Source organism: Pleurodeles waltl, chromosome 10 (genome assembly GCF_031143425.1).
Source record: "Pleurodeles waltl isolate 20211129_DDA chromosome 10, aPleWal1.hap1.20221129, whole genome shotgun sequence".
NCBI classification, from domain to species: Eukaryota; Metazoa; Chordata; class Amphibia; order Caudata; family Salamandridae; genus Pleurodeles; species Pleurodeles waltl.
This window is the reverse complement of record NC_090449.1, coordinates 526,479,054-526,492,103: the sequence shown is the minus strand read 5'-3', so window position 1 is coordinate 526,492,103 and position 13,050 is coordinate 526,479,054. Positions and strand designations below refer to the sequence as shown.

The 13,050-nt window shown below is 42.2% G+C and overlaps 1 protein-coding gene across 1 annotated transcript in view; it reads left to right on the top strand.

Moving 5' to 3' along the window:
- Positions 1-12,585, top strand: part of MYL3 (myosin light chain 3) — a 185,604-nt gene extending 173,019 nt beyond the window's left edge. The window contains exon 7 of the mRNA XM_069210955.1: positions 11,915-12,585. The gene's annotated coding sequence lies outside the window, so the exon portion shown is untranslated. The remainder of the gene's footprint in view (positions 1-11,914) is intronic.
- The last annotated feature ends 465 nt before the right edge of the window (positions 12,586-13,050 follow it).

The following is a 13,050-nucleotide window of genomic DNA, read 5'->3' as shown; positions in this document are numbered from 1 at the left end:
AAGCTCTTTGGTGGTCCCAGGGAAGGGGACCTTTGAGGACTGAAGGTGTGGCGTGTGGCCTATCTGTTGCAGGCTGCAAGTGAAACAGTTTCCATTCCAAGCAAACATTTATCAAGGAAATATTTAGATAGGGGAGTGTGGTTATTTTTCTCAGAGAGACCTGGTTCAAGCCTGGTAGGCCTTAGATTCTTGCAGTTGTTCTGCTTATTAAACTTTCCTTTAAAATTGAAAGACAGGAAGTAAGGGGGAGAAGTATGAAGCTCTTTTACCACTCTCAAACACCCCATCGTGTTGTTTGCCACCGTTAAATGTTTTTTTTTGCCATGTACCATACCTATTTCACGAGTTGGTAACCTGTCATATATGCCCAATTATTCGTATAATTAGTTCAGATGACGCCCTCATAAAGTATGTTTAAATTACACTTTCAACTCTATGAGATGGGCATCATCTTTATAGAACAAGACCATTCACAAAAAAACTGAGTGAAGTGGCTAAACCAGGGAGAACCGAATTGAGTTAAACTTGAATCAAGTACAATTATTGCGATGTGTCATTTTGACAAACTCTCATAACATTTTGTGCTTCACCTTAGACACAGCTGACCCCAATTCTGGATTCCCAAATTTGCATACAATAAAACTAGTTTTTTTTTGTTTTACATAATCACTGTTAGGAATGCGAATTCTTGATTAAGCTGCATTTAAACATTGAAAATGTAATGATATAGTTTATGATATATATACAATTACAGTCAGGGTGGCTAGAGGTGGTTTGGCCTTTAGTGATTGCGCGTTGCATCGAATCACTCGAATCTCTGAGTAATTCCCGCAAACCTGTTAAAATGATTTGTGTCAGCACTAGTCGGAATACAAATGCTACCTGACCTTCACCTGAGTCGCTGTCGACCATTTTCTCTGGGGCCATCAAATTACTGGAAATCACGCTTCTACTAATTATTTTAGACTGGGAAGGCAACAAAACACTTTAAGGACCTGATTATGATTAAATTTAAGTGGAAAATTCCAATTCTGGGAAATCAGGAGTTTGTGCAGACATGAGTAGTTACAACATGTGGTGACAAATGCTTGACCTGCAGATTTTTCCTGGCAAAATTAATTTAGATTTAAAAACCTGTGCAGTTTGGTGCATTAAACACTGATTCACCAGATCATTCCTAATTTTTCCTAGACATACGAGTTATACAGCGTCTCTGTCGCACATGGTTAATACTCTTCCATGGGTTCATGATGCTTGAATCATTACCAGTCATCGAGATGAGAGTACCTCGGTGCCTTACTATAGCAATGTAATGCTAAACATAATGCATTAAGGCCCTGTGGCCTTCACTTTGTAGCATGTCCTAATCTGTTTTACAAAGAAACCATACACAGGTTTCTGTCAATCAGGCTGCAGCTCACTTTAGAACACTCCGGTGATAAACTCCATTCCTTCAGATTTAATACCGCACATCGTGCTACTGAGTCTCCACCGTGTTCTGCTCAGTTATACCTTTTCACAGTTATTTCTATGATTTCTTTCTAAATGTCTGTACTTTATGAGTTGGTGTCTTATACCAAGGAGAAAAAGAGTCTCTTCAGGACCTGCAAGACCAGTGGAAAAAAGAGGCTTCACTTCAAGGATCCTCATAAGGATTGCATCAACTGTCTTTATCCAGACCACTCAGCAAAAAATGCAAGGTATGTTGAACCTTTTCCAACTAGACCTTAAAAGAAAAGGAAGGAAGGCTGCTGTTTTTGCTTTAGAAACTTAAACCAAGAAAAGACCCTGTGTCTGGCTCTGAGAGTGAGGACAAATCTATATCCTGAAGAAGGTCACAAAAGAGGAACAGGTCCCCTCACTCCTGTACTTCCAGTGATCAGCCTGAAAAGGCCTCAAAAAGATCACTCATGAGTCTTCTAAAGGCCACAGTCCTTCCAGTTCTCCTCACAGACATTTGCCTTCTGAAAAACAAAAGGCGAAAAAGAGACATTCTGAAACGTAAAAAAAGGCTCAAAACTCCTTTAATAAACCAGTCCTCTGTGCCATCCTCTGACAAGTCATTGATGAGAATTGTACTGTCGACGAGAGCCTCATTATCTCTACCATCAACGACAAAGACAATTACAGCAGCTTCAATGACAGCAACTAAAAGCACCGTCTCCACACTATGCACTACCTCTTTTTTCATGACGGTGATACCATTGTCGTTGGTGTTCTCTACGAGACCATCAACATTTCCCTATCCTCACCGCAAATACCAGAGAAACAGACAGCGGCTTCCTCATTGGTGGAGCACACAGTTTCCATGATGCCACTTCTTGTCACTTCCTTAGTGACACAGTCGACAAGGGAAAAAAAGTAAAAACATGAAAAGAGCAAATTTTTGACACCATCTCACACCTCTCCAAGCAAATTAAAACCTTTGATACCTGGACATGTGCTGGGGGAGGATGAGTTTGAAGATGGAGGAGACTTTGGTGTGGCACACAGCCCATCTGAACTGCATGTTAAATGTCAGGAGGAGGAAGAGGAGGAAGATGAGTATGATCCAGAAGTCTGTGACCCACAGGGATACGATGCCCATACCAAGAGGAAATGGTTCCTGTACCTGGGTCACTCATCTCAGACCTACAACTCATGGTTGCTGATTACAAAAAATATTTTCCACCTATGACTACCCCTATGTAGCAAGTGATTACGCTAGCAAGGTCACCTGCAGCGCATCATTCTACACCCATACATACACCATTACCAATACCTGAGGCTGTAAGACATGCACCTCAGTCAGCCCTTCTTCAAGACCCATCAACTTCTGATGAGGACAGGGAGGAAGGAGAACTCTGTGACAACAACTCGGTATGGGACAATTATCTCATACCCATACCATCCTCTCCATCACCTACTCCAGTCGATTCCCCATCTGAAGACATCGGGGTTTCATAATTTATTGGAAAAAGCAGAACAAAGAATTGCACTCCATTTGCCTATAAAGCAGACAGACTGCTTCCTTTATGATTTTGATGAGCCCTTCCAAAAGAGTGTAAGATTAATGCCAATCATTAACTATATTTGGAAGGAAGGACTTAAAGCTATGAAATATCCAGCCACAGTTACCACTGTTCTTCCATGTCTGAACACAAAATATAATGTTCCAGAAGATGCTTCAGCCTATCGAAATGGTCACCCTAAACCAGATTTGGTGATAATTCAGGCAACCCAGAGAAGATAATAAAAATCCCTCTGCTTCAATATCTGCGCCCCCAAACAAGAAGGGTAGGCACCTGGACAACATTGGTAAACGCTTCTCTTCTATGTCGGCGTTTACTGCCAGGGTGGCAAATTTCTTGGCTGTAATAGGCAGATATGATAGACAACTATGGGCTGACATAGCACCATACTTAGACCAGTTAGCAGATGAAGCCAAAGCAGAGGCTAAGAAACTCATGCAGGTGGGGGAATGTACTTCGGTAGAAGTCACTGACTGTGCAGTTGATATCGCCAGTACAGCCTTTTGACAGCATTCGGGAGCGGCTGATCTTAGAAGTCAGGGCTGGCTTAGAGTGAATTCTTTTCAGGTCAGAAGTGCACACCAAGATCTTTGATCCCCCATTTGATGGAGATGTTGATGAAGCCCTGTAGACAATAAAAAAAGGATATAGATACAGCACAATCCCTTGGAACTCTTCAATTTAGGAAGCAGTCCTTTCGAGGTGCCAGAGGGCGAGGTTTTCCATCATACAAGGAAGGATTTCAGTAGAACATATATCCCTCCTACTCCTCTTCCTACCATCCATTTCAACCACAATACCCTCAGAAACAACCTCCACAGGCCGTCTACAATAGGCCCATGCCTATAGGCAGAGCAGGATGCCAAGGAAAGGACACAAGTTATCGACAATGACCTTTTAAGAGAGCTGGTTACCAGTGTTCCCTCAACTTTCAGGCTAGGAGGAAGAATTTTAAATTACCATTCGGTGTTGGCAAGACACAATATCAGACCAATGTGTCCTGGACCTTGTTCAATTTGGTCACTCCCTAGAATTCATTCAGATTCCACCAAGGCATCCTCCTCATACCCTCAGTCAGAAGCATATCCATCCGCTCAAACGGGAAGCACTGACCATACTCCAGAATAGAGGAATTAAAATAGATCCTGTTTCAGAAAGAGGGAATGTATTCTATTCCTATTTCTTTCTAGTTAGCAAGAAGTAAAAGAAATGGGGTCCAACTTTCAACCTCGGATATTTAAATACTCATCTCAAAAAGGAGTCATTCCATATGAAAACACTGCAAGATGTCCTACCATTTCTAAATCCTGAAGATTATATGTAAAGTTCAAACCTCAGGATGTATACTTTACTATCCCCATTCATCCGTCACAGTGAAATTTTATCAGATTTACGGTTTCCGGCAGCCATTCTAAATTCAGAATTCTTCTCTTTGTCCTGCAGTCAGCCCCCAGGATATTCACGAAATGTTTGGCCCCACTTGCAGCATTCCTAAGAAAGTGAAAACATCAGCTGTTCCCTTATATGGACCATTGGTTAGTCTAGGCTCCTTCCAAACTAGAAGCTCAGAGATCAATGACAGCTTGCAGGACCCTGTTCAAAGAGCTATGTCCTACAATCAACCTTAAAAGTACATTTTTCAACCCTCAAAAAACTTCAATTTCTTGGTTGCAACAAAGCATTTCCTACAAGGGAGGGACAACAAAAACTAATATCATTAGCAAAGTCATTTCAAAGAAAAAGTCCCTTTCAGTGCGCCTCTTCAAGTTTCTATTTTCGATGATGTCATCTTGCATTCCTCTGATTCCTCTGATTCCATTCTGCCAGCTGAGAATGCGTCCCCTCCAGGAGGAACTGGACAGCCAATGGGAGCAAACCAGAGGTTCCTTTGATGATACAGTGAGCATTACACTAGCAATGATCAGGGCTTTATCTTGGTGGACTCAGTCTCCATGGGTCATAGCTATCAACACTTCCCTGGGGGGATGGGGAGCCTACCTTAAAGACGTGCAAGTCAGTGGCAAATGGAGAAGATAACACAGGGGTTATCACATCACTTTGCTTGAGCTCAGGGCAGTACACCTGGCCTTACAGGCTCTCCTTCCAAGGATAAAAAACTCTGTAGTTCTAATACGTACAGACAACACAACAATGATGCTTTATATAAACAAGCAGGGTAGAACCAGATCTCTTCTCCTGTCTCGAGAATCACAATGCATTTTGAATTGGTCCATCCTACATGGACTGCATCTACAAGTGAATCACGTTCCAGGAAAAGAAAACGTCATAGCAGATACTCTCAGCATATTGAGAATATCGAACCACAAGTTGGAATTGGATCAGGACACAATCGATTAAATCTTGTCTCAAAGGGGCAAGCCGAACCTCAACCTATTTGCAACTCCACAGAACACCAAAGGCCGATTCTTTGCAATTTGGGATCACCATCTAGGATCAAGAGAGGAATGCATTTTTGATGGCATTGTCCACAATATGTGTTTACACTTTTATGCCCATTCCATTCAGTCCAAAGGTTCTATAGAAGATCAAGACCGAACATTGCAGGATACTCCTGATAACCCCTACGTGGCCGCGTCAACATTGGTTTACAGAGTTGCTTCTCCCTTTGGAGAATCCCCACATTCTGCGAAGGACAACATCTTTCCTCTTGACAATGAACAAGGATTAAGTGCTACACCCGGATCCTGGATCTCTTAACTTGTCAGCCTGGCTCCAGGCTCACGTCCACTTAGACATCTCTGCTTACTGTAGAGGTATACTCACTAGAGTGGATAGCACAAACAAAACATACCGTCATAAGTGGTAGTGATTTTGAGTGTGGTGCCAAGAAGCTCAAATCCATCTGCCCTTGTCCTTATATGAGCAGATTCTTCCATATCTATTGCATTTGGAGCGATCTGGATTAGCTCATGCTTCCATCAGTGTACATTTGTCACCATCATTGTGGTCTGCTAGAATCATTAAACAATTCCTCTGAGGTCTATTGTGAGTTTTCCCATCATTCATTTTGGGATCTGAACACAGTGTTGTCACAGTTGATGAAGCATTCATTTGAACCCATTCACAAGGCAGATTTAAAGTTCCTCTTGTGGACAGTTGGTCTTCCTGTGCCTCTTACCTAAGCTAGAAGAGCTGGCGAGATCCGGGCTTTTACCATACAAGAGCCTTTCCTACAGTTTAAGGATGATAGAGTGATCCTTCATACAAACCCAAAGTTTATCCCCAAAGGTCCCTTCAGACGTTCACATTAATCAACCAGTTATGTTAAAGACATTCTTTCTGAACACTACCACGCCAGCAGAACAAGCTCTTCACTCTCTAGATATCAAAAGCTGCCTTAAATATTATTTGGACAAAAGCAAGGATTTTAGAAAATCCAACCAGTTGTTTGTGGCATTCAGTGCTCCAAGAAGAGGTCATCCTGTCTCCAATCAAGGTATTGCTAGGTGGAAATCTAGTGCACTTCACTTCTGCCACCAAGGAGGGGGGAATCCTTTACAGTCATCAACACATGCTCATTCTACTAGAGCTGTATACACTGTTTAGGGTGGGCTTCTTCAGGACATTTGTAGAGCAGCCACCTGGAAGAATATTCACACATTTATGTAACACTACTGCCTAGATGCAATGCCTCAAGGTGATGTGGCAGTAGGTCAGGCGGTGCTGAGGCATCTGTTCCAGTAACGGTGAGCTATGTTCTTTTTTCACATCATCCCAATATTAGTTCCACACATTGTCTAACATCTATTTAATACTGATTATCACAACAACATACAACTATATGTATCTTTTTACTGTATACCTAAGATTTAAATTCTTTGTTTCACAAACCTATTTTAGTGGATATCAGGACATCTATACACAGTAATTAATGTTATGTGTGTGATTAAGATTACAATGTGCTTCTACTATCTACTCTGATTCAAGTATGTGAATCAATGAAAGTTCCAATTCTGGAGTAAGAAAAAAGTTACTTACCTGTAACTGTAGTTCCTCCCTCCCCTCCTGAGAAGCTCACCTCTCTCTCTCTCTCTCTCTCTCTCTCTCTCTCTTTCTCTCTCTCTCAGGAGTGTTCTAAAGGGAGGTGCAGCCTGATTGGCTGAATCTATTCTTGCTCTCTTTTTTAAACAGACTAGAATTTGCTGCAAAAGTGAAGGCTGCAGGACCTAAATGCATTATGTTTAGAAATACATAGTTATTGTAAGGCACTGGGGGACTCGCATCTAAATAACAGGGAATTATCCAAGCGTGTGAATCTATGAAAGATTGCAATACTGCAGAACTAAAGTTACAGGCAAGTAACTTATTTTTTTTACCCGGTGCTATAAATACCATAGCTATTCTGACACAACAGTAGTCTGGGCTTCAGATGTTTTTTGAAATATTTACTCATTCCTAATGGAAACCAGAGCTGTTTAGGCTGGAAAATTAATTGATCAAGTGTGTCAACATGGCAATCTTAAAAATCAGAATGCCTTTGTATGTAGTATTAGAACTATGATTTTCTACAACAGATCTTCATTGTGGGTTACAAAGAAAATTAATAGAGAAGCACAATTTAAAACTAGAACAAACTTGGCTGCTGAAGATGGGTAGAAGGGTGTGTGGGGATGAGAGATGTACAGCAAAATATATTATCATTCACACGTGTAGAGATGAGGGTATTGTTGAACTCGATGTTGATAATTCTCAAATCGAGTCACTGCGTATCTTCGAGTAAGGTGGTTAATTTTTTTTATAAACTCTTTTTATTGATTTTTGGTTTTACGTAACCAGAAATGTAACATAAAACAAAAGCATATTAGTGGTTTGTATCAACCTACAGTGTCACAATGCAGCCAAGGACAAATGTGATATGGTCAGGATACATACCCCACTGTGCCATCAACAGACACCAGTCCCGGGGAGTGTGAAATCACATGGGGGGATGTAGATTCAAGCCCATGGGTGACACATCTTGGCGTATTTCTTACTTGTACCTCTATTTTTGTATGCCAGTTATTCCAATTTGGTGCAATGATCCTTTTCTGTGGTGTATTTACTAACCATGGGGGAGTCACCCTCCCACCAGTGGCGCACTATATCTATCTTTGCTATTATGTGTTCTATGGACAACCACGTACAGACACAGCATGAGCCGCAGATCTCTTCCATCCGTCTTAGCAGGATAAACTTTGGATCTAAGGCTAGAGGCTCCTCATGGCACTCTCTAGATTCCTGTTTATCATGTGCCAGTAACTTTGAACTACTGCGCACCCCATAACGTGTTGTAGAATGTTCCAGGCCGCATTCTGGAACTGAGGCAGTTTGGGTGGACAGCCGTACCTTTAGTAGTAGCAGTGAAAGTAATTGAACTGGATGAGCCTGTGATGCAGGGAGATCGCTGACATTTTTTATTTTTACTTCAGTCCATTCAGTGTCCTCCAGCTCTCCAATGTCTGCCGCCCTCAATTTCTTGATTTGAATTACACACAATAGCTTATACATTTGTGAGATACACCCTTTACCAAGCTTTTCCAACAACAGGTGAACCACCAAGCGGCTGTGGTCAGGCAACCAGGTATGTCTGTCTGGATACAGGCCTAGTTCATGCCTTCACTGTAGATAGCTGTCGAGTTGTGTTTTGTGCAACTGAACCTCTGCTGACAGTGCCTCAAATGTTTCAATGTAGCCCCCTTACAACCATCCTCTAGGATGGAGATACCAATCAGGTGCCACTGAGAAAGTCCCTAGAGCCTTGCAGTCTGTGCCTCCCTGGTGCCATGCCACAGGGCAGTCGTAGCCGTTAAGACTTGATGCCATTCAAAGTGCTTAAGCACTGCTCACCAGCAAAGGTCAGGGAGTCTGGTGATGGGGCGGGCTTCCAATGTATAGCAGATGCAGGACTCCTGGGCCTCGGTTTCCTTCAACTCCAGTGCGTTATGTGGACCATGTTTTCCCCCATGCAGCCATTCATTAATCAGAACTCCTTGAAAGGTCCAGTAGTACAGCTGGATGTTTGCCCAGCCCAGGCCCCCATCGTGTGGCGATTGTTGGCACTTCGCAAAAGACACCTAGGGGTCTTTCTTGCCAAAAGGAAAGGGAGAAAGGATTATTGAAGGTTGGCGAAACATGAGGAAGGGATGGGGTGTGGATAGTGCTGCAAGACGTAGAGGAAGGGGAGGGGGAGATCATTTTAAAAAGGGCCTGTGATCTGTTATGAAGAGGGTCAATAACGCCAACAGTTTAAATTCCCTCCTAGCCTGTTTTATATTGATTAGTAAGAGAGAACTGTCTATTGCCAATTTGTCAGTATGGGATACCATGACCTGCACTTGTCTCAGGCAGTGTCTAGTGCCCCTACCAGGCATGAAACCATTCTGGTCTTCTTGAATAAGAAGACGTATGACATTAGTCAGGCATGTTGCAAGCCTTTTCATGAAAATGTTTCCTTCAATATTGATTTAGGAAATGATCATGGTCGCTTAATGGTTGTGGGGAAGGGATCATTGTGTACTGGCATCCCTACACAGGGCCCTAGGATGGGGAGTAGGCATCATGGAGTACCTGAGTACTTCTTGAAGAGCTCAAGAGGGAAGCACTCAGATCCAGGAGCCTTTCCAGACAGCATAGAGGCGATGGAAGATCTCCTCTGCACTAATTAGGAGGTCCAAGTCATGGTTTCAGCTCAGGCATTAGGCAGACTATAGGCTGAGGATAAGGAGACTGTCACTCTCAGCTGCAGTTGGAGGGTGACTGCCATTCTGTGATCTGAGGTGAATGGCAAATTTGGCCACGATGTTGCATCCCTTCACCTCTGTTGGCCCTCTGGTCCTGTGGACCTTGGGAATGTGTCTGCAAACATGGCCTTTGCTGGCAAGCCAATAAATTAATATTCTGGCCATGTCCCCTATTTCATACATTCTGCCCTGCAGGTGGAGCCAACTCCACCATGCAGTGCCTAGGACTTTCTGTTTCAGCGAGGTCCAGGTGAGGTCCAGACGTCCATTGGTGTCTTCTGAGGGAAAGGTGGTGAAACCCTTTTCTACATTTACCACTGGGCATTTTAGCCCTGACTTTTCTCTCTTTCTATCTTTGGTTTTACAGCTAATGTTTGACATTGCATTACCTCTTTTGAGTGACTTGAAAGCCTCCCAGAGAGTGACGGGAAGAATTAGAGCCATTATGCAGTTTGAATCATTTTGCTATGCTGTTTCGGAGCAACTCATGAAATGAGGCATCTACCACCAAGGGGGAATTGCCAAAAACCATTGAAAAGTACCCAGGAGTTGACAAGGGCACTGACATCAGTGACAAGAACAAAGGAATAATCTATGATGGACAATGTGTCATGCAGGGGAGAAAAGTATATATATTGTTTCATCTCTTGGTGGACTGGCCTCTGTCCAGTACCCAAGCAGGCAGAGCATGGTTGCTGTGGTAGGGGAGTTGGAGTCCAGGCAGGGAGCGATGACTGTGTTAAACTCTCCCCTTATGATCATTAGACCCACTGGGAAGTCCAACAGCAGCTGTGAAAGATTGTGGATGGTGAAGTAGAACTGGATGCTGGAGAATAGACACTCAGTGAAGATCACAAGCAGCCTTCTAATGATCCCCGACCATTACATATCTGCCCAGCGGCTCAGTGGTTACTTTATGGACAATGAGGGGAAGATCTGTTTTAAAAGTACACAGTGGTGGCTGCCACCAAACTCAAGTGGTGGGGCATTGAGGTTGGTGGGGTTGGGGATTAATAATAATAAAAAAAAAGACTTACCTGTAGTTGCCAGCTGCCTTGGTGATCCTCTCATCCCGACATGGGCCACAAGCACAGGCTCCCTACCCAATCCAGACGCTTCTCTCTTGCTATACCAAGCATGAGAGCAGAGCTGGGATCGGCCTGAGTGGGCTGGTCTTACTATGCCTTTTCTTCACCCAGCAATGCAACACAGCTGGGTTGGAGAAATATAAGTGAGCATGTTGGTTCTAAGACAGACGGCCAAACCAACATGCACACTTTCAGTGCCCGCCACTCGTCCTCCCTGCCGTGGCCCCACCACACCCTAGATTCTATTGGCTCAGTCAGTGGAAAATAAAAATGATAATAAAGTTGTTTTACTATCATTTTATTTTTCACCGACGACTCTGAGCAGGGGGAGCAACGCTCCACCGCTATTACAGAGGAGCTACCCCTGAAAGTACAGTTACCCCCTAGAACTCAAGGTGGTTGATATGAAAGGCTGTGTCGGAGGTGCTAAGGGTAAATGGTTTGTGAGCAAAACTCAGAATAGAGTGAAGGGCAAAGAAGCAGAATTTAGGGCCATATGTACGAACACTTTTTCCCATAGACACAAAATGGGTAAAAACGTATGCTACATCTGGCCCTACACTTAAATCTCGCCCTTGTTTCACCAAGCTTTCCTCGGCCCTTAGTTTCTCTACTTTCTGGTATTGTAATTGCAGACGTATTCAAAATTGCCTTATCCATTTTAAAGAACGTGTCTCACATTTACTAAAGATTTGCACGGGCGCTCGCCAACGCAATGTCATTCTAACGAGAGAGCTTGTCGGTTCACTTACCATTATAAAGGCCACGTGCACAGCTCTAAACTACATTGCGACGAGCGAACACTTGCGCAGAACTTTATTAAATGTGTGCCTTGGTTTTACAAATGAATACCTAGATGAGTAATGAACACTGGGGCATTATTATTTTAGCACTTACAGACATAACTATCAGCGAGGTTATTCATGAACACTTAAAATTGACATGGACGAATTTGCACTATAATATGTTTGAACTTAAAAACAGCGACCTTATGTGTGTAAAGTGATACGTAAAAGCTTCATTTATACTATTACTACTATGTTAATTTTTACTTCTTTTTTTTAATTTTTTTTAGGAGAAGCCATTTCCTATACAGTCCTGGTGAAACCTGATACTTTAGAGGGCCACGCTGTTTTTTCTGGAATTTCACATTACTAAGCCGAACCTTTCAATGATTTGTTTGTTTGTACAACATGTTTGAACCAACAAGAATATCACCCCAAAGGCACTGCACAATGTCAGTGGATTTCACTACCACAGATAATTTCTATACCCCCAAAAGATGGTGCATTGTTGCTATTAAATTACACGTTGATAGGGTCATCTAAATGCGCACTTCACACTGTGAGTCATTTTGTTAATGAGGATAGACTGGTTCCCACTGGTACTTGTTTATCTGGTACATATGAATTTAAAAGAGAGTTTTAATATGCATTGCTATAAAAATTGTCTTGACAATCAAATGATGTATTCCATCTAAAAATATATATCTTTATCCCAGTTCTTATTATCATCGATAAAACGCTCGTTGTCGTTATTTCTATGTACGAAATATGAATTATCAAATACCACACCGACATCGGTGTCTTTATTAAAACAGTCTTTGTCGACATTATTTTTGGACCTACACGAAGAGAAATACCACACATATCTAACTTATTGTATGAAACCTGTGTTTAAATTCGTTTTGTAAAAACACATTAAGATTGTGACTAAATTGTAATTAAATTCATATTTCTCAAAGTCTATGGTGTTGGAATCTTCATATTCCTGATGGAGTTGAAAGTGTGTAAATTGGAAGTAGAGATTACTAAGAGTGTGACAGATGTGGTTTTCCCCCATTGTCAGATGCACTAACCACGAACTCAGAAACTGTCAGTTTTCAGAAAGTGTAATTTTAGTTTTCCTGACTTTGAAATCTTCTTTACACAGCAATCTATCACAGGGAAGCCGGCAACAATGGATGGGAATGTCCTCGTTATTTCGGCCACACCTTCCGAAGAATATTTTTTTCATGTTTGTAACCACCATATAAACCATGCTGGGGGTAAAGATGAAAATTCCTAGTACTACAGAGACACGTCTTGTCTCTTTTACTAAATCAACACCCGATTAGGGAGTTTGTTTTTTACAACAATAATACATTCTTTCTACTAAATCCTAAAATGGTGTGCCTGAAAGGAACTGTGGACACCAGCAGCTTTGAAAGAA